General features: G+C 44.9%; 1 protein-coding gene across 3 annotated transcripts in view; it reads left to right on the top strand.

The window, feature by feature from the left end:
• Positions 1–18596: 18596 nt before the first annotated feature.
• Positions 18597–23797, top strand: part of LOC138664219 (baculoviral IAP repeat-containing protein 1-like) — a 126792-nt gene continuing 121591 nt past the window's right edge. For all 3 annotated transcript variants that reach the window (XR_011318307.1, XM_069750722.1, XM_069750733.1), the window contains exon 1: positions 18597–18695. The gene's annotated coding sequence lies outside the window, so the exon portion shown is untranslated. The remainder of the gene's footprint in view (positions 18696–23797) is intronic.

Here is a 23797-nt window from a genome sequence, read left to right as displayed (position 1 = left end):
GGCCTCCAGTCAATGTTCTAGTATTGGACCTGTTTCCTCCTGGATCGTTCCTGTGGCCTGCTGCTCTGCATAGCTAAGTTCCGCTTTGCTATTTTGTTTGCTGTTTTTTTCTGTCCAGCTTGTCTATTTGTTTTTTCCTGCTTGCTGGGAGCTCTGGGACGCAGAGGGTGTACCTCTGTGCCGTTCGTTCGGTACGGAGGGTCTTTTTGCCCCCTTTGCGTGGTTTTTGTAGGGTTTTGTGTTGACCGCAAAGATATCTTTCCTATCCTCGCTCTGTTCAGAAAGTCGGGCCTCACTTTGCTAAATCTATTTCATCTCTACGTTTGTCTTTTCATCTTTACTCACAGTCATTATATGTGGGGGCTGCCTTTTCCTTTGGGGTATTTCTCTGAGGCAAGGTAGGCTTATTTTCTATCTTCAGGCTAGCTAGTTTCTCAGGCTGTGTCGAGTTGCATAGGGAGCGTTAGGCGCAATCCACGGCTGCCTTTAGTGTGTTGGTGAGGATTAGGGATTGCGGTCAGCAGAGTTTCCACGTCTCAGAGTTCGTTCTATGTTTTTGGGTTATTGTCAGGTCACTGTATGTGCTCTGACCTCAATGTCCATTGTGGTACTGAATTACCTTATCATGACAGTACTGGAGGCCAGAAGTACTAATGATTCTCAATAGAGGGAAAAAAGAAGTTCTGAGACCATTTTTTTTCTCTGCACTGTGTTTTGCCTTTTTTTTCCCCTAGACATTTGGGTGTTTCAGGACACAGGTGTAGCGATGGACATTAAGGGTCTGTCTTCATGTGTGGATCAGCTCACGGCAAGAGTACAAAATATTCAAGACTTTGTGGTTCAGAATTCTATGTTAGAACCGAGAATTCCTATTCCTGATTTGTTTTTTGGAGATAGAACTAAATTTCTGAGTTTCAAAAATAATTGTAAACTATTTCTGGCTTTGAAACCTTGCTCCTCTGGTGACCCAGTTCAACAAGTTAGCATCATTATTTCTTTTTTACGTGGCGACCATCAGGACTGGGCATTTTCTCTTGTGTCAGGAGATCCTGCATTAAGTAATATCGATGCGTTTTTCCTGGCGCTCGGATTGCTGTACGATGAACCAAATTCAGTGGATCAGGCAGAGAAAAATTTGCTGGCTCTGTGTCAGGGTCAGGATGAGATAGAGGTATATTGTCAGAAATTTAGAAAGTGGTCCGTACTCACTCAATGGAATGAAGGTGCGCTCGCAGCTATTTTCAGAAAAGGTCTCTCTGAAGCCCTTAAGGATGTCATGGTGGGATTTCCTATGCCTGCTGGTCTGAATGAGTCTATGTCTTTGGCCATTCAGATCGGTCGACGCTTGCGTGAGCGTAAATCTGTGCACCATTTGGCGGTATTACCTGAGCTTAAATCTGAGCCTATGCAGTGCGATAGGACTTTGACCAGAGTTGAACGGCAAGAACACAGACGTCTGAATGGGCTGTGTTTCTACTGTGGTGATTTCACTCATGCTATCTCTGATTGTCCTAAGCGCACTAAGCGGTTCGCTAGGTCTGCCACCATTGGTACGGTACAGTCAAAATTTCTTCTGTCCGTTACCTTGATCTGCTCTTTATCATCGTATTCTGTCATGGCATTTGTGGATTCAGGCGCTGCCCTGAATTTGATGGACTTGGAGTATGCTAGGCGTTTTGGGTTTTTCTTGGAGCCCTTGCAGTGTCCTATTCCATTGAGAGGAATTGATGCTACGCCTTTGGCCAAGAATAAGCCTCAGTACTGGACCCAGCTGACCATGTGCATGGCTCCTGCACATCAGGAGGTTATTCGCTTTCTGGTGTTGCATAATCTGCATGATGTGGTCGTGTTGGGGTTGCCATGGCTACAAGTCCATAATCCAGTATTAGATTGGAAATCCATGTCTGTGTCCAGCTGGGGTTGTCAGGGGTTACATGGTGATGTCCCATTTCTGACTATTTCGTCATCCACCCCTTCTGAGGTTCCAGAGTTCTTGTCTGATTACCGGGATGTATTTGATGAGCCCAAGTCCGATACCCTACCTCCGCATAGGGATTGTGATTGTGCTATCGATTTGATTCCTGGTAGTAAATTCCCAAAAGGTCGACTGTTTAATTTATCTGTGCCTGAGCACGCCGCTATGCGGAGTTATGTGAAGGAGTGCTTGGAGAAGGGGCATATTCGCCCGTCATCGTCGCCATTAGGAGCAGGGTTCTTTTTTGTGGCCAAGAAGGATGGTTCACTGAGACCTTGTATAGATTACCGCCTTCTAAATAAGATCACAGTTAAATTTCAGTACCCTTTGCCGTTTTTATCTGATTTGTTTGCTCGGATTAAGGGGGCTAGTTGGTTCACCAAGATAGATCTTCGTGGTGCGTATAATCTTGTGCGCATTAAGTGAGGCGATGAATGGAAAACTGCATTTAATACGCCCGAGGGCCATTTTGAGTATCTAGTAATGCCATTCGGACTTGCCAATGCTCCATCAGTGTTTCAGTCCTTTATGCATGACATCTTCCGAGAGTACCTGGATAAATTCCTGATTGTGTACTTGGATGACATTTTGATCTTCTCGGATGATTGGGAGTCTCATGTGAAGCAGGTCAGAACGGTGTTTCAGGTCCTGCGTGCTAGTTCTTTGTTTGTGAAGGGATCAAAGTGTCTCTTTGGTGTTCAGAAGGTTTCATTTTTGGGGTTCATCTTTTCCCCTTCTACTATCGAGATGGACCCTGTTAAGGTCCAAGCCATCCATGATTGGACTCAGCCGACATCTCTGAAAAGTCTGCAAAAGTTCCTGGGCTTTGCTAATTTTTATCGTCGCTTCATCTGCAATTTTTCTAGTATTGCTAAACCATTGACTGATTTGACCAAGAAGGGTGCTGATGTGGTCAATTGGTCTTCTGCTGCTGTGGAAGCTTTTCAAGAGTTGAAGCGTAGTTTTTCTTCTGCCCCTGTGTTGTGTCAACCAGATGTTTCACTTCCGTTCCAGGTCGAGGTTGATGCTTCTGAGATTGGAGCAGGGGCTGTTTTGTCGCAGAGAAGTTCTGATTGCTCGGTGATGAAACCATGCGCCTTCTTTTCCAGGAAGTTTTCGCCTGCTGAGCGAAATTATGATGTGGGCAATCGAGAGTTGCTGGCCATGAAGTGGGCATTCGAGGAGTGGCGTCATTGGCTTGAAGGAGCTAAGCATCGCGTGGTGGTCTTGACTGATCATAAGAACTTGACTTATCTCGAGTCTGCCAAGCGGTTGAATCCTAGACAGGCTCGTTGGTCGCTGTTTTTTGCCCGTTTTGACTTTGTGATTTCGTACCTTCCGGGCTCTAAAAATGTGAAGGCGGATGCTCTGTCTAGGAGTTTTGTGCCCGACTCTCCGGGTTTATCTGAGCCGGCGGGTATCCTCACAGAGGGAGTAATTGTGCAGTCCTGTGGGATTTGTGCTCGGGCTAAGCCCTGCTGTTCTCGTGCCAGTGGGTTGCTTTTGCCCTTGCCGATCCCGAAGAGGCCTTGGACACATATCTCTATGGATTTTATTTCAGATCTTCCCGTCTCTCAAAAGATGTCAGTCATTTGGGTGGTCTGTGATCGCTTCTCTAAGATGGTCCATTTGGTACCCTTGTCTAAATTACCTTCCTCCTCTGATTTGGTGCCATTGTTCTTCCAGCATGTGGTTCGTTTACATGGCATTCCAGAGAATATCGTTTCTGACAGAGGTTCCCAGTTTGTTTCGAGGTTTTGGCGAGCCTTTTGTGGTAGGATGGGCATTGACTTGTCTTTTTCCTCGGCTTTCCATCCGCAGACTAATGGCCAGACCGAACGAACCAATCAGACCTTGGAAACATATCTGAGATGCTTTGTTTCTGCTGATCAGGATGACTGGGTGTCCTTTTTGCCTTTGGCTGAGTTCGCCCTTAATAATCGGGCCAGCTCGGCTACCTTGGTTTCGCCTTTTTTCTGCAACTCTGGGTTCCATCCTCGTTTCTCTTCAGGGCAGGTTGAGTCTTCGGACTGTCCTGGTGTGGATACTGTGGTGGACAGGTTGCAGCAGATTTGGACTCATGTTGTGGACAATTTGACCTTGTCCCAGGAGAAGGCTCAACGTTTCACTAATCGCAGACGCTGTGTGGGTCCCCGACTTCGTGTTGGGGATTTGGTTTGGTTATCTTCTCGTCATATTCCTATGAAGGTTTCCTCTCCTAAGTTTAAACCTCGTTTCATTGGTCCGTATAGGATTTCTGAGGTTCTTAATCCTGTGTCTTTTCGTCTGACCCTTCCAGATTCTTTTTCCATACATAACGTATTCCATAGGTCATTGTTGCGGAGATACGTGGCACCTATGGTTTCATCTGTTGATCCTCCTGCCCCGGTTTTGGTGGAGGGGGAGTTGGAGTATATTGTGGAGAAGATTTTGGATTCTCGTGTTTCAAGACGGAAACTCCAGTATCTGGTTAAGTGGAAGGGTTATGCTCAGGAAGATAATTCCTGGGTCTTTGCCTCTGATGTCCATGCTCCCGATCTTGTTCGTGCCTTTCATATGGCTCATCCTGGTCGTCCTGGGGGCTCTGGTGAGGGTTCGGTGACCCCTCCTCAAGGGGGGGGGTACTGTTGTGAATTCTGTGGCAGAGCTCCCTCCTGTGGTCACAAGTGGTACTTCGGCTGATTCTCTCTGTGAGCTTCCGTTGGTGGAGGAAAGTGGTACTGCGGCTTCTGAGTTTCCTTCCTCAGGTGATGTGGTGAAGTCGTTAGGTGCTGCTCTATTTAACTCCACCTTGTGCTTTGATCCTGGCCTCCAGTCAATGTTCTAGTATTGGACCTGTTTCCTCCTGGATCGTTCCTGTGGCCTGCTGCTCTGCATAGCTAAGTTCCGCTTTGCTATTTTGTTTGCTGTTTTTTTCTGTCCAGCTTGTCTATTTGTTTTTTCCTGCTTGCTGGGAGCTCTGGGACGCAGAGGGTGTACCTCCGTGCCGTTCGTTCGGTACGGAGGGTCTTTTTGCCCCCTTTGCGTGGTTTTTGTAGGGTTTTGTGTTGACCGCAAAGATATCTTTCCTATCCTCGCTCTGTTCAGAAAGTCGGGCCTCACTTTGCTAAATCTATTTCATCTCTACGTTTGTCTTTTCATCTTTACTCACTGTCATTATATGTGGGGGCTGCCTTTTCCTTTGGGGTATTTCTCTGAGGCAAGGTAGGCTTATTTTCTATCTTCAGGCTAGCTAGTTTCTCAGGCTGTGTCGAGTTGCATAGGGAGCGTTAGGCGCAATCCACGGCTGCCTTTAGTGTGTTGGTGAGGATTAGGGATTGCGGTCAGCAGAGTTTCCACGTCTCAGAGTTCGTTCTATGTTTTTGGGTTATTGTCAGGTCACTGTATGTGCTCTGACCTCAATGTCCATTGTGGTACTGAATTACCTTATCATGACAGGCTGCCCCCCCCATAAATACGCCACTGCCTCCTACAGATTTGCAACAGGGTCTAGGAGTTCAAGTTAAAAACAGTACCTTCAGTTTAGATTTGCAAATATACAAGAAAATAAACCCATGTTTTAAGTTATTGACTTTGAACATACATATATATGATTTGATAGCTGAAGCACTTTGCTCTCTCGTTCACTTGGAGAAGTTATGGTTGCCTGCAGGAGAAGGGATAGCTCATGCTGCCCAAACTGATAATCAAACACTTACGAAACCTTCCAAATATTCTGTCCCTTGTCATGTTGGAGATATTAGATGACGAGAGCATTGGATTATTAGGTAAGTAATTGAACTGAACATTTTCTATAACTAAATGGTTCATCCTATAGGCAACCAGTGGAGAAGCACTGAAAACTTGTTTCCCATACTACTAAACCAGCTATCTATTGTGTGACTGTTTTTAACCCCTTAGCGACAGAGCCAATTTGGTACTTAATGACGGAGCAAATATTTACAATTCTGACCACTATCACTTTCTGAGGTTATAACGCTTTAACGGATCCCGCTGATTCTGAGACCTAATCCTATCACACACACTAGAAATAGCCGTGGATTGCTCCTAACGCTCCCTATGCAACTCGTCACAGCCTAAGAACTAGCTAGCCCTAAAGATAGAAAAATAAAGCCTACCTTGCCTCAGAGAAATTCCCCAAAGGAAAAGGCAGCCCCCCACATATAATGACTGTGAGTAAAGATGAAAATCACAAACACAGAGATGAAATAGATTTTAGCAAAGAGAGGCCCGACTTACTGAACAGACAGAGGGTAGGAAAGGTAACTTTGCGGTCAGCACAAAAACTACAAAAAACCACGCAGAGTGCGCAAAAAGACTCTCCGCACCGACTCACGGTGCGGAGGCGCCCCCTCTGCCTCCCAGAGCTTCCAGCAAGCAAGACAAAAATCAAAATAGCAAGCTGGACAGAAAAGATAGCAAACAAGAGAAAAACAAGCAGGAACTTAGCTTCTGCAGGAGCAGACAGGTCACCAGAACAATCCAGGAGCGAACAGACCAATACTAGAACATTGACAGGTGGCATGGAGCAATGATCTAAGTGGAGTTAAATAGCCAGCTAACGAATTAACCTCGTCACCTGTGGAAGGAAACTCAGAAGCCGCAGCCCCACTCACAACCACCAGAGGAAGCCCATGGACAGAACCAGCCGAAGTACCATTCATGACCACAGGAGGGAGCCCGACAACAGAATTCACAACAATAATGGCCCACATGATGCTCCATACTGTAAAATGGCCACACACAGTTCTCCATACTGTATAATGATCCCACATGATGCTCCATACTGTATAATGGCCACACATGATGCTCCATACTGTATAATGACCCCACATGATGCTCAATACTGTTTAATGGCCACACATGATGCTCCATAGTGTATAATGGCCACACATGATGCTCCATACTGTATAATGGCCACACATGATGCTCCATCCTGTATAATGGACCCACATGATGCTCAATACTGTAATGGCCATTGGCCACACATGATGCTCCATACTGTATAATGGCCACACATGATTCTCCATACTGTATAATGACCCCACATGATACTCAATACTGTATAATTGCCCCACATGATGCTCAATACTGTATAATGGCCCCACATGATGCTCCATACTGTATAATGGCCCCACATGATGCTCCATACTGTATAATGGCCACACATGATGCTCCATACTGTATAATGGCCACACATGATGCTCCATACTGTATAATGGCCACACATGATGCTCCATACTGTATAATGACCCCACATGATGCTCAATACTGTATAATGCCCCCCTCCCATCTTGTATGCATGGCTCATCTCCCCCCATCCTGTATGCATGGCTCATATCCCCTCCTCCTGTATGAATGGCTCATCTCCCTCCCATCCCATATGCACTGCTTATATTCCCCCCCCTCCTGTATGCATGGCTCATATGTCCCCCCCTCCTGTATGCATGGCTCATATTCCCCCCCCCCTGTATGCGTGGCTCATATTTTCCCCCTCCTGTATGCGTGGCTCATATTTCCCCCCCCTGTATGCGTGGCTCATATTCCCACCTCCTGTATGCATGGCTCATATTCCCCCCTGTATGCATGGCTCATATTCCCCCCCTCCTGTATGCATGGCTCATATTCCCTCCCCCCCTCCTGTATACATGGCTCATATTCCCCCCCTCCTGTATGCATGGCTCATATTCCCTCCCCCCCTCCTGTATGCATGACTTCCCCATGTTTCCACCCTGTAAACATGACTCCTCCATCATCCTCCCCTGTCCTCCTCCATCTTCCTCCATCCTCCCCCCATCCTCCCCTGTCATACTCACCTTTCTCTCACCATGCGGCGCTGAACTTCCCGGCATCTCTGTCCCCACAGTGTCTTCCTTCCTGTATGAGCGGTCACGTGGTACCGCTCATTAAGGTGATGAATATGCGTCCATATTCATCATCTTAATGAGCGGTACCACATGACCACTAAGAACAGGACGAGCTGCCGGCGCTGACACAGAGTTGCAGCAGGCACCGCTGGAAGAGGGCGAGTATGAAATCTTCAGGGAGCAGGGAGAGGGCGGGAGGGGGGGGGGGGGGCGCTTGACCCCGGACTTTATATATATATAAAAAAACCTTGCTCAAGTGCGCCCCCCGCATCTTGCCGCCCTAGGCACGTGCCCTCAAGTGCCTAATGGCAAATACGGCCCTATATATGCACTAGATGGTGGCCTGATTCTAACGCATCGGGTATTCTAGAATGTGCATGTCCACATAGTATATTGCACACCCCACGTAGTATATTGCCCATCCACGTAGTATATTGCCCAGTCACGTAGTATATTGCCCAGTCACGTAGTATATTGCCCAGCTATGTAGTCTATTGCCCAGTGACGTAGTCTATTGCCCAGCGACGTAGTATATTGCCCAGCCACGTAGTATATTGCCCAATCACGTAGTATATTGCCCAGTGACGTAGCATATTGCCCAGCGACGTAGTATATTGCCCAGCGACGTAGTATATTGCCCAGCCACGTAGTATATTGCTCAGCCACGTAGTATATTGCCCAGTCACGTAGTATATTGCCCAGTTACATAGTATATTGCCCAGTGACATAGTCTATTGCCCAGCCACGTAGTATATTGCCCAGCGACGTAGCATATTGCCCAGTGACGTAGCATATTGCACAGCCACGTAGTATATTGCACAGCCACGTAGTATATTGCACAGCCACGTAGTATATTGCACAGCCACGTAGTATATTGCACAGCCACGTAGTATATTGCACAGCCACGTAGTATACAGCACAGAGCCATGTAGTATACAGCACAAATGTAATAAAGTGCAGGGTAGAGTATGTCACCACGGAAGAGACAGACCAACTGTTGAAGGGGATTTATTAACAGGAGTAAGATTCTCCTCGCAGGGAGTAAACAGGGGATTAGTAAAGATAAAGCAAATAGTATAACAGTACACAACAAGTTAACTGAACCTATGAAACAGTTAAGCATAATAGAAATGAAAAAAAAAACCGAGTGTTCTTGTAACTTATCAGTCCAGGGAGATACTGACTGGAGGGTCCTTATTCCAATGTGGGTACAGTCACCAGCAGCACTTGAAGAGTCTGAAGTCCTTCCTGTCTTCTGAGAACTGGAGACTCTGGGGTTAAACCTTTGCAGACTTTTCTTCTCAAAGTGAAACTGAAATCAGGAAGTAGCACAGTCTCGGTCACTGCTGCAGGAGTCACTGTATGTTAGCCTGGCAGTTTCTCTGTAGTAACAATGTCACACACACACTGGGCAGTTACTTATCACACTCAGGGATCTTTGCTTGTCACTGCGGTCACCGGTCACTGTCTCTGCGCTGTCAGGGGAAGAGTCTTCTCTGATTCAGGAGGCTTCCGAGTCTACACCCTCACATACAGCCTTCACTATGTTGGGTATCTCAGCCTCAGTGCCCTCACAGGGAGCACTACTTTTAGGGGAGCACGGCTGTTATGAAAGGCAATTCAGTACCACAATGGACATAGCAGTCAGAGCACATACAGTGATCTGACAATAACCCAAAATCATAGAACGAGCTCTGAGACGTGGGAACTCTGCAGACCGCAATCCCTAATCCTCTCCAAACAACACTAGAGGCAGCCGTGGATTGCGCCTAACTCTGCCTATGCAACTCGGCACAGCCTGAGAAACTAACTAGCCTGAAGATAGAAAATAAGCCTACCTTGCCTCAGAGAAATACCCCAAAGGAAAAGGCAGCCCCCCACATATAATGACTGTGAGTTAAGATGAAAAGACAAACGTAGAGATGAAATAGATTCAGCAAAGTGAGGCCCGACTTTCTTAACAGAGCGAGGATAGAAAAGGCAACTTTGCGGTCTACACAAAACCCTAAAGAAAACCACGCAAAGGGGGCAAAAAGACCCTCCGTACCGAACTAACGGCACGGAGGTACACCCTTTGCGTCCCAGAGCTTCCAGCAACAAATTAGACAAGCTGGACAGAAAAAATAGCAAACAAATAGCAAAGAAGAACTTAGCTATGCAGAGCAGCAGGCCACAGGAATGATCCAGGGAAAAGCAAGTCCAACACTGGAACATTGACAGGAAGCCAGGATCAAAGCATTAGGTGGAGTTAAGTAGAGAAGCACCTAACGACCTCACCAGATCACCTGAGGGAGGAAACTCAGAAGCCGCAGTACCACTTCCCTCCACCAACAGAAGCTCACAGAGAGAATCAGCCGAAGTACCACTTGTGACCACAGGAGGGAGATCTGCCACAGAATTCACAACAGTACCCCCCCTTGAGGAGGGGTCACCGAACCCTCACCAGAGCCCCCAGGCCGACCAGGATGAGCCACATGAAAGGCACGAACAAGATCGGGAGCATGGACATCAGAGGCAAAAACCCAGGAATTATCTTCCTGAGCATAACCCTTCCATTTAACCAGATACTGGAGTTTCCGTCTAGAAACACGAGAATCCAATATCTTCTCCACAATATACTCCAATTCCCCCTCCACCAAAACCGGGGCAGGAGGATCAACAGATGGAACCATAGGTGCCACGTATCTCCGCAACAATGACCTATGGAATACGTTATGTATGGAAAAAAAATCTGGAAGGGTCAGACGAAAAGACACAGGATTAAGAACCTCAGAAATCCTATACGGACCAATGAAACGAGGTTTAAACTTAGGAGAGGAAACCTTCATAGGAATATGATGAGAAGATAACCAAACCAGATCCCCAACACGAAGTCGGGGACCCACACGGCGTCTGCGATTAGCGAAACGTTGAGCCTTCTCCTGGGACAAGGTCAAATTGTCCACAACATGAGTCCAAATCTGCTGCAACCTGTCCACCACAGTATCCACACCAGGACAGTCCGAAGACTCAACCTGTCCTGAAGAGAAAAGAGGATGGAACCCAGAATTGCAGAAAAATGGTGAAACCAAGGTAGCCGAGCTGGCCCGATTATTAAGGGCGAACTCAGCCAAAGGCAAAAAGGACACCCAGTCATCCTGATCGGCAGAAACAAAGCATCTCAGATATGTTTCCAAGGTCTGATTGGTTCGTTCGGTCTGGCCATTAGTCTGAGGATGGAAAGCCGAGGAAAAAGACAAGTCAATGCCCATCCTACCACAAAAGGCTCGCCAAAACCTTGAAACAAACTGGGAACCTCTGTCAGAAACGATATTCTCTGGAATGCCATGTAAACGAACCACATGCTGGAAGAACAATGGCACCAAATCAGAGGAGGAAGGCAATTTAGACAAGGGTACCAGATGGACCATCTTAGAAAAGCGATCACAGACCACCCAAATGACTGACATCTTTTGAGAAACGGGAAGATCAGAAATAAAATCCATAGAGATATGTGTCCAAGGCCTCTTCGGGACCGGCAAGGGCAAAAGCAACCCACTGGCACGAGAACAGCAGGGCTTAGCCCGAGCACAAATCCCACAGGACTGCACAAAAGCACGCACATCCCGCGACAGAGACGGCCATCAAAAGGATCTAGCCACTAACTCTCTGGTACCAAAGATTCCAGGATGACCAGCCAACACCGAACAATGAACCTCAGAGATAACTTTATTGGTCCACCTATCAGGGACAAACAGTCTCTCCGCTGGACAACGATCAGGTTTATTAGCCTGAAATTTTTGCAGCACCCGCCGCAAATCAGGGGAGATGGCAGACACAATTACTCCTTCCTTGAGGATACCCGCCGGCTCAGACAAACCCGGAGAGTCGGGCACAAAACTCCTAGACAGAGCATCTGCCTTCACATTTTTAGAGCCCGGAAGGTACGAAATCACAAAGTCAAAACGGGCAAAAAACAGCGACCAACGAGCCTGTCTAGGATTCAACCGCTTAGCAGACTCAAGATAAGTCAAGTTCTTATGATCAGTCAATACCACCACGCGATGCTTAGCTCCTTCAAGCCAATGACGCCACTCCTCGAATGCCCACTTCATGGCCAGCAACTCTCGGTTACCCACATCATAATTTCGCTCAGCAAGCGAAAACTTCCTGGAAAAAAAAGCGCATGGTTTCATCACTGAGCAATCAGAACCTCTCTGCGACAAAACAGCCCCTGCTCCAATCTCAGAAGCATCAACCTCGACCTGGAACGGAAGAGAAACATCTGGTTGACACAACACAGGGGCAGAAGAAAAACGACGCTTCAACTCTTGAAAAGCTTCCACAGCAGCAGAAGACCAATTGACCAAATCAGCACCCTTCTTGGTCAAATCGGTCAATGGTTTGGCAATACTAGAAAAATTGCAGATGAAGCGACGATAAAAATTAGCAAAGCCCAGGAACTTTTGCAGACTTTTCAGAGATGTCGGCTGAGTCCAATCATGGATGGCTTGGACCTTAACAGGATCCATCTGGATAGTAGAAGGGGAAAAGATGAACCCCAAAAATGAAACATTCTGCACACCAAAGAGACACTTTGATCCCTTCACAAACAAAGAATTAGCACGCAGGACCTGAAAGACTGTTCTGACCTGCTTCACATGAGACTCCCAATCATCCGAGAAGACCAAAATGTCATCCAAGTACACAATCAGGAATTTATCCAGGTACTCTCGGAAGATGTCATGCATAAAGGACTGAAACACTGATGGAGCATTGGCAAGTCCGAATGGCATCACTAGATACTCAAAATGACCCTCGGGCGTATTAAATGCAGTTTTCCATTCATCTCCTCGCCTGATTCGCACCAGATTATACGCACCACGAAGATCTATCTTGGTGAACCAACTAGCCCCCTTAATCCGAGCAAACAAATCAGATAACAATGGCAAGGGCTACTGAAATTTAACCGTGATCTTATTTAGAAGGCGGTAATCTATACAAGGTCTCAGCGAACCATCCTTCTTGGCTACAAAAAAGAAAAAGAAAATCCAGCTCACCATATTAACAGTTCCACTCGGAGCACGGAAACGCTGTGTCAAGGCGTGGGAAATCCAAAAAGCAAAGAAAGAAAATCCAGCTCAACGAGACAGTGAAAATTAAAAACTTGGTACTTTATTCACTTCATGTAGAAGCAGAGGATAAAAACATCAGCACAATAAGGATAAGGACACTATCTATCTACGCGCTTCAGGTGGCAAAGCACCCTTAATCATGATATCATGATTAAGGGTGCTTTGCCACCTGAAACGCGTAGATAGATAGTGTCCTTATCCTTATTGTGCTGATGTTTTTATCCTCTGCTTCTACATGAAGTGAATAAAGTACCAAGTTTTTACTTTTCACTGTCTCGTTGAGCTGGATTTTCTTTCTTTGCTTTCTACAAAAAAGAACCCTGCTCCTAATGGTGACGATGACGGGCGAATATGCCCCTTCTCCAGGGATTCCTTCACATAACTGCGCATAGCGGCGTGCTCAGGCACGGATAAATTAAACAGTCGACCTTTTGGGAATTTACTACCAGGAATCAAATTGATAGCACAATCACAATCCCTATGCGGAGGTAGGGCATCGGACTTGGGCTCATCAAATACATCCCGGTAATCAGACAAGAACTCTGGAACCTCAGAAGGGGTGGATGACGAAATTGACAGAAATGGAACATCACCATGTACCCTCTGACAACCCCAGCTGGACACCGACATGGATTTCCAATCTAATACTGGATTGTGGGCTTGTAGCCATGGCAACCCCAACACGACCACATCATGCAGATTATGCAACACCAGAAAGCGAATAACCTCCTGATGTGCAGGAGCCATGCACATGGTCAGCTGGGTCCAGTATTGAGGCTTATTCTTGGCCAAAGGCGTGGCATCAATTCCTCTCAATGGAATAGGACACTGCAAGGGCTCTAAGAGAAACCCACAACGCTTAGCATACTCCAAGTCCATCAAATTCAGGGCAGCGCCTGAATCCACAAATGCCATGACAGAATACGATGACAAAGAACAGATCAAGGTAACGGACAGAAGAAATTTTGACTGTACCGTACCAATGGTGGCAGACCTAGCGAACCGCTTAGTGCGCTTAGGACAATCAGAGATAGCATGAGTGGAATCACCACAGTAGAAACACAGCCCATTCAGACGTCTGTGTTCTTGCCGTTCAACTCTGGTCAAAGTCCTATCGCACTGCATAGGCTCAGGTTTAAGCTCAGGTAATACCGCCAAATGGTGCACAGATTTACGCTCACGCAAGCGTCGACCGATCTGAATGGCCAAAGACATAGACTCATTCAAACCAGCAGGCATAGGAAATCCCACCATGACATCCTTAAGGGCTTCAGAGAGACCCTTTCTGAACATAGCTGCCAGCGCAGATTCATTCCATTGAGTGAGCACGGACCACTTTCTAAATTTCTGACAATATACCTCTATCTCATCCTGACCCTGACAAAGAGCCAGCAAATTTTTCTCTGCCTGATCCACTGAATTAGGTTCATCGTACAGCAATCCGAGCGCCAGGAAAAACGCATCGATATTACTCAATGCAGGATCTCCTGACGCAAGAGAAAATGCCCAGTCCTGAGGGTCGCCGCGCAAAAAAGAAATAACAATCAAAACCTGTTGAACTGGATCACCAGAGGAGCGAGGTTTCAAGGCCAGAAATAATTTACAATTATTTTTGAAACTCAGAAACTTAGTTCTATCTCCAAAAAACAAATCAGGAATAGGAATTCTTGGTTCTAACATAGATTTCTGATCAATAGTGTCTTGAATCTTTTGTACTCTTGCCGAGAGCTGATCCACAAATGAAGACAGACTTCTAATGTCCATCGCTACACCTGTGTACTGAACCACCCAAATGTCTAGGGGAAAAAAAGGCAAAACACAGTGCAAAGAAAAAAAAATGGTCTCAGAACTTCTCCTTTCCCTCTATTGAGAATCATTAGTACTTTTGGCTTCCTGTACTGTTATGAAAGGCAATTCAGTACCACAATGGACATAGCGGTCAGAGCACATACAGTGATCTGACAATAACCCAAACTCATAGAACGAGCTCTGAGACGTGGGAACTCTGCAGACCGCAATCCCTAATCCTCTCCAAACAACACTAGAGGCAGCCGTGGATTGCGCCTAACTCTGCCTATGCAACTCGGCACAGCCTGAGAAACTAACTAGCCTGAAGATAGAAAATAAGCCTACCTTGCCTCAGAGAAATACCCCAAAGGAAAAGGCAGCCCCCCACATATAATGACTGTGAGTTAAGATGAAAAGACAAACGTAGAGATGAAATAGATTCAGCAAAGTGAGGCCCGACTTTCTTAACAGAGCGAGGATAGAAAAGGCAACTTTGCGGTCTACACAAAACCCTAAAGAAAACCACGCAAAGGGGGCAAAAAGACCCTCCGTACCGAACTAACGGCACGGAGGTACACCCTTTGCGTCCCAGAGCTTCCAGCAACAAATTAGACAAGCTGGACAGAAAAAATAGCAAACAAATAGCAAAGAAGAACTTAGCTATGCAGAGCAGCAGGCCACAGGAATGATCCAGGGAAAAGCAAGTCCAACACTGGAACATTGACAGGAAGCCAGGATCAAAGCATTAGGTGGAGTAAGTAGAGAAGCACCTAACGACCTCACCAGATCACCTGAGGGAGGAAACTCAGAAGCCGCAGTACCACTTCCCTCCACCAACAGAAGCTCACAGAGAGAATCAGCCGAAGTACCACTTGTGACCACAGGAGGGAGCTCTGCCACAGAATTCACAACACACGGCGCTGCAGCCTGCCCTCTCTTTGGCACGCTGCCCTCTCTCTGCTCTCCCGCTCTTTTCTGACGACACCCCTCTCTCTTCCTCTCTCCTCCCAGCAGTCACCTGGTCCCCTCTGTCCAGGGCAGAAAGTCTTCCCCCCAACAACCCAGCTGTCTGACTAAGTGGTTCCAGGCAAGGAGCAGGGAAAGCAACCTCCTTACACAGACACGTAGTATACTGCCCAGTCACGTAGTATATTGGCCAGTCACGTAGTATATTGCCCAGCTATGTAGTATATTGCCCAGCTAGGTATGTAACAGGTTAAAAAAGAAAAAAAAAACATATACTCACCTTACGAGGGCTCCTTGTAGTCCTATCGCCTGTGTGTGGTGCACGCGGCAGCTTCAGGTCCCAGGGTTGGTATGAGCGCAGGACCTGTGATGATGTCGCGGTCACATGACCGTGACGTCATGGCAGGTCCTTCTCGCATAGCATTCTTAGCACTGGAACCTGCCGTTTGCACTGCCGAGGACAGGGCGACACGTCGGAGGGTGAGAATAACGGTTTTTTTTTTTAATTATTATTATTTGTAACAGTAGATCTTTTTACTATTGATGCTGCATACACCCCTGAAAGTGACGTTTCGACCCAGTTCCGGGTCTTTCTCAAACTGCAAGTAAACATAAAATACAATTAGTGTTTATGTACATAGAGCATAATGCGTGAAATTAATATTTACAACTATATATACACAACTATAATCACTAATAAAAATTCCATGAGTCCCCTTGAGGTGAAGGATCTTTTTGAAGGTACAATAGATGCACTGCAAGTCCTTTCCCTGGTTTGCCAGTGGATATACACAGTATATGGATGGTTTTGTACCGCGAGATTTAGGACCAGAGACACAATAGTGGAGAGAGTATGTGTGGTCAAAATGAATAATCTATGTTGCCCAGTGGTGAACTAAATGCATAATGGTATATAGTGGATGAAAGCCTAGTACACTGACCTGAGTAGCTGATACTGTTTGAAAATTTGAAATTAGGTCCCAAAAGGGGCTGCGGGTAGAAAAGGGGGGATAAGAGGGGGAATCCTTAGTAAGGAGAAACGAGGTCTGTGTGGTATGGAAGGAAATGTAGATTGTGGGCAAGTTACCAACCTCCTCTTGGTGTGGCCATTGCATCACATCTGACTCCTAGACACAATCCATGCAGCTCGCACTCTGCGCTCCACAGCTCGCCCTGACATGACCTCACTTTATGGCCAGCAGGCATTATAAATGGAGCTACAATGCTCACATTAGCCCACACACTTCCAGGAAGCAGGACACCCCAGCGCCACACCAAGAGGAGGTTGGTATCAGCCACTCAGGTCAGTGTACTAGGCTTTCATCCACTATATACCATTATGCATTTAGTTCACCACTGGGCAACCTAGATTATTCATTTTGACCACACATGCTCTCTCCACTATTGTGTAGGGACCGTGTTATTTTCTTTGAATGCCTCTTTTTTTCTCCTGTAAACTCTATGTTGATGCCTTTGCCCAAAAAGCTCTACTTTTGTCTCATCTGACCAGAGAACATTCTTCCAAAACGTTTTAGGCTTTTTCAGGTAAGTTTTGGCAAACTCCAGCCTGGCTTTTTTATGTCTCTGGGTAAGAAGTGGGGTCTTCCTGGGTCTCCTACCAAACAGTCCCTTTTCATTCAGATGCCGATGGATAGTACGGGTTGACACTGTTGTACCCTCGGACTGCAGGGCAGCTTGAACTTGTTTGGATGTTAGTCTAGGTTCTTTATCCAACATCCGCACAATCTTGCGTTGAAATCTCTTGTCAATTTTTCTTTTCCATCCACATCTAGGGAGGTTAGCCACAGTGCCATGGGCTTTAAACTTCTTGATGACACTGCGCACGGTAGACACAGGAACATTCAGGTGTTTGGAGATGGACTTGTAGCCTTGAGATTGCTCATGCTTCCTCACAATTTGGTTTCTCAAGTCCTCACACAGTTCTTTGGTCTTCTTTCTTTTCTCCATGCTCAATGTGGTACAGACAAGGACACAGGACAGAGGTTGAGTCAACTTTAATCCATGTCAACTGGCTGCAAGTGTGATTTAGTTATTGCCAACACCTGTTAGGTGCCACAGGTAAGTTACAAGTGCTGTTAATTACACAAATTAGAGAAGCATCACATGATTTTTCGAACAGTGCCAATACTTTTGTCCACCCCCTTTTTTATGTCTGGTGTGGAATTATATCCAATTTGGCTTTAGGACAATTCTTTTTGTGTTTTTTCATTTAAGACAAATTAAATGAAGATAATAATAACAACAAAGAATTTGTGCTTGCAATCATTTTCAGGAAGAAAATGCGTATTATCTGGCAGAATTGCAGGGGTGGCAATACTTTTGGCCATGACTATATATATATATATATATATATATATATATATATATATATATATATATACATACATACACAGTCATGGCCAAAAGTATTGACATATATATATATATATATATATATATATATATTTATTTATTTTTTCTCTGGCTGACCCATTTGGTCTTTTGGTATACCAATTATGATAAGCTTACCTGTCTTGATGTGATTTCCTATGGGTATTATGGTTACATCTTATAAATATTCATCTTGACGATATACTTACCCACATGTAGACAACCTCTTTAAGAGCTTTGCCAGCATTTTTCAAGTCAAAAAAATCAAAAAATCACAGACCCATATCACATATTTTCCTATTTACAAACAAGATTATTCCCCCTCCACTCTCCGTAGTTCTCCCGGAGTCCAAAAGTCGTTCTCTGGATGATGTAATCCTGTTAATAATATATTGAACTTTTATAGGTGTTGCTAATTATATCGTACTTCTCTCCTCTTTTGCTGAAACCAACCCATACCAGGAAATTTTCCTTCCTCTTCATGACTGTCATGTGATTGTGAGGAAGAACTGCTGAGCATCATAGATCTCTAAAGTTTCTTGGAAGGATGAGCTCAATGCTATTACTTTTCTCTTGGTAGAAATTCTCCTTTTGGTAAGTACAATGTGTGAATATTATCTATTTGTTTTCACTACCTGTTCCCTGATCATAATCAACAATTAGTTTAGTGAATAGCTGGACAATTTTACTCAGATTCATTAATTGGAAGATTGGGATTGGTTGGCTTTTCCTTGCTTTATTTGGTAATGTATTGTTTTATTTTGGATAAGATGTATTCCAAAGTTATACAAGGACTATATGGATGGTTTTATCTAGTAATTTTACCGGAATCTACTATTTATGGCACAGTTATACACTATGATTTTCTTGTGTAATCCAATAAATTCTGAAAACATTGAATTATAAATGTATTGGGACAGTGATAGGGCACTTATAATTGGGCTAATATAGAGGGACACTGCTGCAAGCGTCCATTTTTTTTATATAAGGTAAAAAACAATGCTTTATCATCATACTGTCAAACAAAAAGTGGAATAAAACGCGATCAAAAAGACGAACATAAATAATGGTACCGCTGAAAACATCATTTTGTCCCACAAAAAAAAAATCCATCAAACAGCTCCATCAGTGGAAAAATTAAAAAGTTATAGCTTTCAGAATAAAGCGATGCAAAAATAATTTTCTCTATAAAATAGTTTTTATTGTGTAAAAGCACCAAAACATGAAAAAACGATATAACTGTGGTATCGCTGTAATCGTACTGACCCGTAGAATAAAACTGCCTTATCAATTTTACCACACGCAGAATGACATAAAAACGCCCCTCCGATAAGAATTCCTGAATTGTTGTTTTTTGCTCATACAGTCTCACAAAAATCGGACTAGAAAGCGATCAAAATATGTCATGTGTCTGAAAATGCTACAGATAAAAATGTCAACTCGTCCCGCAAAAATCAAGCCCTCCCATGACTCGGTCAGCCAAAATATGGATAAAGTATAACTCTCAAAATATGGCGATGCAGAAAGCGTTTTTTAGTGTGTGACAGCAAACATAAAAACCCGATATAAATCTAGTATCGTTGTAATTCCACCGACCAGAAGAATAAAGTCGCCATATCGCTTATACCGCACGAGGAGCGGCATAAAAAAAAACCCAATTCTTCACATGCTGTTTTGTTCATTCTGCGTCCCAAAAATCGTGATAAGGCTCGGCGCACATTTATCTTGTGCTCTGTGCTGAACGAGTATCCATGTAATATCTAAAATACTTGATTCAGATGGAATCTCTGGCAGAAGATTCCCTATAATAAGGCAGATGGAGGCACTGTGGACGCCATAGGACCTGTGATCCGGGGTTCTCCAAATGCGACATGGAGTCCGCTAATTGTTCCAGCAAATTGAGCATTCAAAAGGTCAAATAGCGCTCATTGGCTTCCGAGCTCTGCCGTGCTCCCAAACAGTGGTTTTCCCCCACATATGGGGTATCGGTATGCTCAGGAGAAATTGCACAACGAATTGTGGGATCCATTTTTCCAGTTACACTTGTGAAAATACAAAAATTGGATCTAAAGTATATTTTTTTGAAGAAAAGTTAAATGTTCGTTTTTTCCACATTCGAAAAATTCCTGTGAAGTACCTGAAGGGTTAATATACTTATTGGATGTGGTTTTGAGCAGCATTTAAGAATGGTGTCCCTTTGGGGTATTTTCTAATTATAGACACCCCTCAAACTCACCTCAAATGTGAGGTGGTCCCTAAAACATGGTTTTGTAAATTTTGTTGGGAAAAGGAGAAATTGATGGTTAACTTTTAACCCCTTAATCCCATATGATGTACTATCCCGTCCAGGTGACCTGGGACTTAATTCCCAGTGACGGGATAGTACGTCATATGCGATCGGCCGCGCTCACGGGGGGAGCGCGGCCGATCGCGGCCGGGTGTCAGCTGCCTATCGCAGCTGACATCCGGCATATTACCGGCACGGACCGCTCCCGGCACATTAACCCCCGGCACACCGCGATCAAAGATGATCGCGATGTGCCGGCGGTGCAGGGAAGCATCGCGCAGGGAGGGGGCTCCATGCGTGCTTCCCTGAGACGATCGGTACACGGTGATGTGCTCACCGTGTACCGAACGTCTTCTCCCTGCAGTCCCCGGATCCAAAATGGCCGCCGGGCTGCATCCTGGTCCTGCAGGGAGCACTTCCGGGTCAGGATCAGGCTGCAGCTGCAGCTCTAATCCTGCCCGGCTGTATGTCAGATCACCGATCTAACAGAGTGCTGTGCACACTGTCAGATCGGTGATCTGTGATGTCCCCCCCTGGGACAAAGTGAAAAAGTAAAGAAAAAAAATTTCCACACGTGTAAAAAAAAAAAATCCTAAATAAAGAAGAAAAAAAAAATATATTATTCCCATAAATACATTTCTTTATCTAAAAAAAAAAACAAAAAAACAATAAAAGTACACATATTTAGTATCGCCGCGTCCGTAACGACCCGACCTATAAAACTGGCCCACTAGTTAACCCCTTCAGTGAACACTGTAAGAAAAAGAAAAAAAACGAGCCAAAAAACAACGCTTTATTATCATAACGCTGAACAAAAAGTGGAATAACACGCGATCAAAAAGACGGATATAAATAACCATGGTATCTCTGAAAACGTCATCTTGTCCCGCAAAAAACGAGCCACCATATAGCATCATAACCAAAAAAATAAAAAAGTTATAGTCCTCAGAATAAAGCGATGCCAAAATAATTATTTTTTCTATAAAATAGCTTTTATCGTATAAAAGCGCCAAAACATTAAAAAAAAAGATATAAATGAGGTATCGCTGTAATCGTACTGACCCGAAGAATAAAACTGCTTCATCAATTTTACCAAACGCGGAACGGTATAAACGCCTCCCCCAAAAGAAATTCATGAATAGCTGGTTTTTGGTCATTCTGCCTCACAAAAAATCGGAATAAAAAGCGATCAAAAACTGTCACGTGTCCGAAAATGTAACCGATAAAAACGTCAACTCGTCCCGCAAAAAACAAGACCTCACATGACTCTGTGGACCAAAATATGGAAAAATTATAGGTCTTTTTTGCTATAAAAAGCGTCTTTTAGTGTGTGACGGCTGCCAATCATAAAAATCCGCTAAAGAACCCGCTATAAAAGTAAATCAAACCCCCCTTCATCACCCCCTTAGTTAGGCTAGGTTCACATTGCGTTAATGGGTTAACACTAACGGACAGCGTTGCACGGCGAAAATGTCACAATTAACGCCGTGCAACGGGTCCGTTAGCACACCCATTGACAGCAATGTGATTTTCGGGTGTAGCGCATCGCTAGAGCGTGCCATTTTCGGCTCGCGCTAGCAAGGTGCCGTTCTTTTGTGGCGCGCCTCGGACGCTGCTTGCAGCGTCCGCGGCGCGCCCGAGGTCCGATCCCCGATCTTCCAGAGCGGGGACGTTAACGCGACCACTAAACACGACACCTAAAAAGACATTGCGTTAGCGCAATCCGCTAGCGCTAAACGGATTTCCCTAACGCAATGTGAACCTAGCCTTAGGGAAAAATAATAAAATTTTAAAAAAAATGTATTTATTTCCATTTTCCCATTAGGGTTAGGGCTAGGGTTAGGGCTAGGGTTAGGGTTAGGGCTAGGGTTAGGGCTAGGGTTAGGGTTTGGATTACATTTACAGTTGGGATTAGGGTTGGGATTAGAATTAGGGGTGTGTCAGGGTTAGGTGTGTGGTTAGGGTTACAGTTGGGATTAGGGTTAGGGGTGTGTTTGGATTAGGGTTTCAGTTATAATTGTGGGGTTTCCACTGTTTAGGCACATCAGGGGCTCTCCAAACGCGACATGGTGTCCGATCTCAATTCCAGCCAATTCTGCATTGAAAAAGTAAAACAGTGCTCCTTCACTTCCGAGCTCTCCCGTGCGCCCAAACAGGGGTTTACCCCAACATATGGGGTATCATCGTACTCGAGACAAATTGGACAACAACTTTTTGGGTCCAAGTTCTCTTGTTATCCTTGGGAAAATAAAAATTTGGGGGGCTAAAAATCATTTTTGTGGGAAAAAAAAGGATTTTTTATTTTCACGGCTCTGCGTTGTAAACTGTAGTGAAACACTAGGGGGTTCAAAGTTTTCACAACACATCTAGATAAGTTCCGTGGGAGGTCTAGTTTCCAATATGAGGTCACATGTGGGGGGTTTGTACTGTTTGGGTACATCAGGGGCTCTGCAAATGCAACGTGACTCCTGCAGACCAATCCATCTAAGTCTGCATTCCAAATGGCGCTCCTTCCCTTCCGAGCTCTGCCATGCGCCCAAACAGTGGTTCCCCCCCACATATTGGGTATCAGCGTACTCAGGACAAATTGGACAACAACTTTTGGGGTCCAATTTATTCTGTTACCCTTGTGAAAATACAAAACTGGGGGCTAAAAAATAATTTTTGCGAAAAAAAAAATTATTTTAACGGCTCTGCATTATAAACTGTAGTGAAACACTTGGAGGTTCAAAGCTCTCAAAACACATCTAGATAAGTTCCTTAGGGGGTCTAGTTTCCAAAATGGTGTCACTTGTGGGGGGTTTTAATGTTTAGGCACATCAGGGGCTCTCCAAACCAACATGGCGTCCCATCTTCATTCCAGTCAATTTTGCATTGAAAAGTCAAATGGCGCTCCTTCCCTTCCGAGCTCTGCTATGCGCCCAAAAAGTGGTTTACCCCCACATATGGGGTATCGTCGCACTCAGGACAAATTGCACAACAACTTTTGTGGTCTAATTTCTTCTCTTACCCTTGGGAAAATAAAAAATTGGGGGCGAAAAGATCATTTTTGTGAAAAAATATGATTTTTTATTTTTACGGCTCTGCATTATAAACTTCTGTGAAGCACTTGTTGGGTCAAAGTGCTCACCACACCTCTAGATAAGTTCCTTAAGGGGTCTACTTTCCAAAATGGTGTCACTTGTGGGGATTTCAATGTTTAGGCACATCAGGGGCTCTCCAAACGCAACATGGCATCTCATCTCAATTCCAGTCAATTTTGCATTGAAAAGTAAAATGGCGCTCCTTCCCTTCCGAGCTCTGCCATACGCCCAAACAGTGGTTTACAACCATATATGGGGTATCAGCGTACTCAGGACAAATTGGACAACAATTTTTGAGGTCCAATTTCTTCTCTTACTTTTGGGAA

This window comes from Ranitomeya imitator, chromosome 1 (assembly GCF_032444005.1).
Source record: "Ranitomeya imitator isolate aRanImi1 chromosome 1, aRanImi1.pri, whole genome shotgun sequence".
Lineage (NCBI taxonomy): Eukaryota > Metazoa > Chordata > Amphibia > Anura > Dendrobatidae > Ranitomeya > Ranitomeya imitator.
This window is presented reverse-complemented; position numbering and strand designations above follow the sequence as displayed.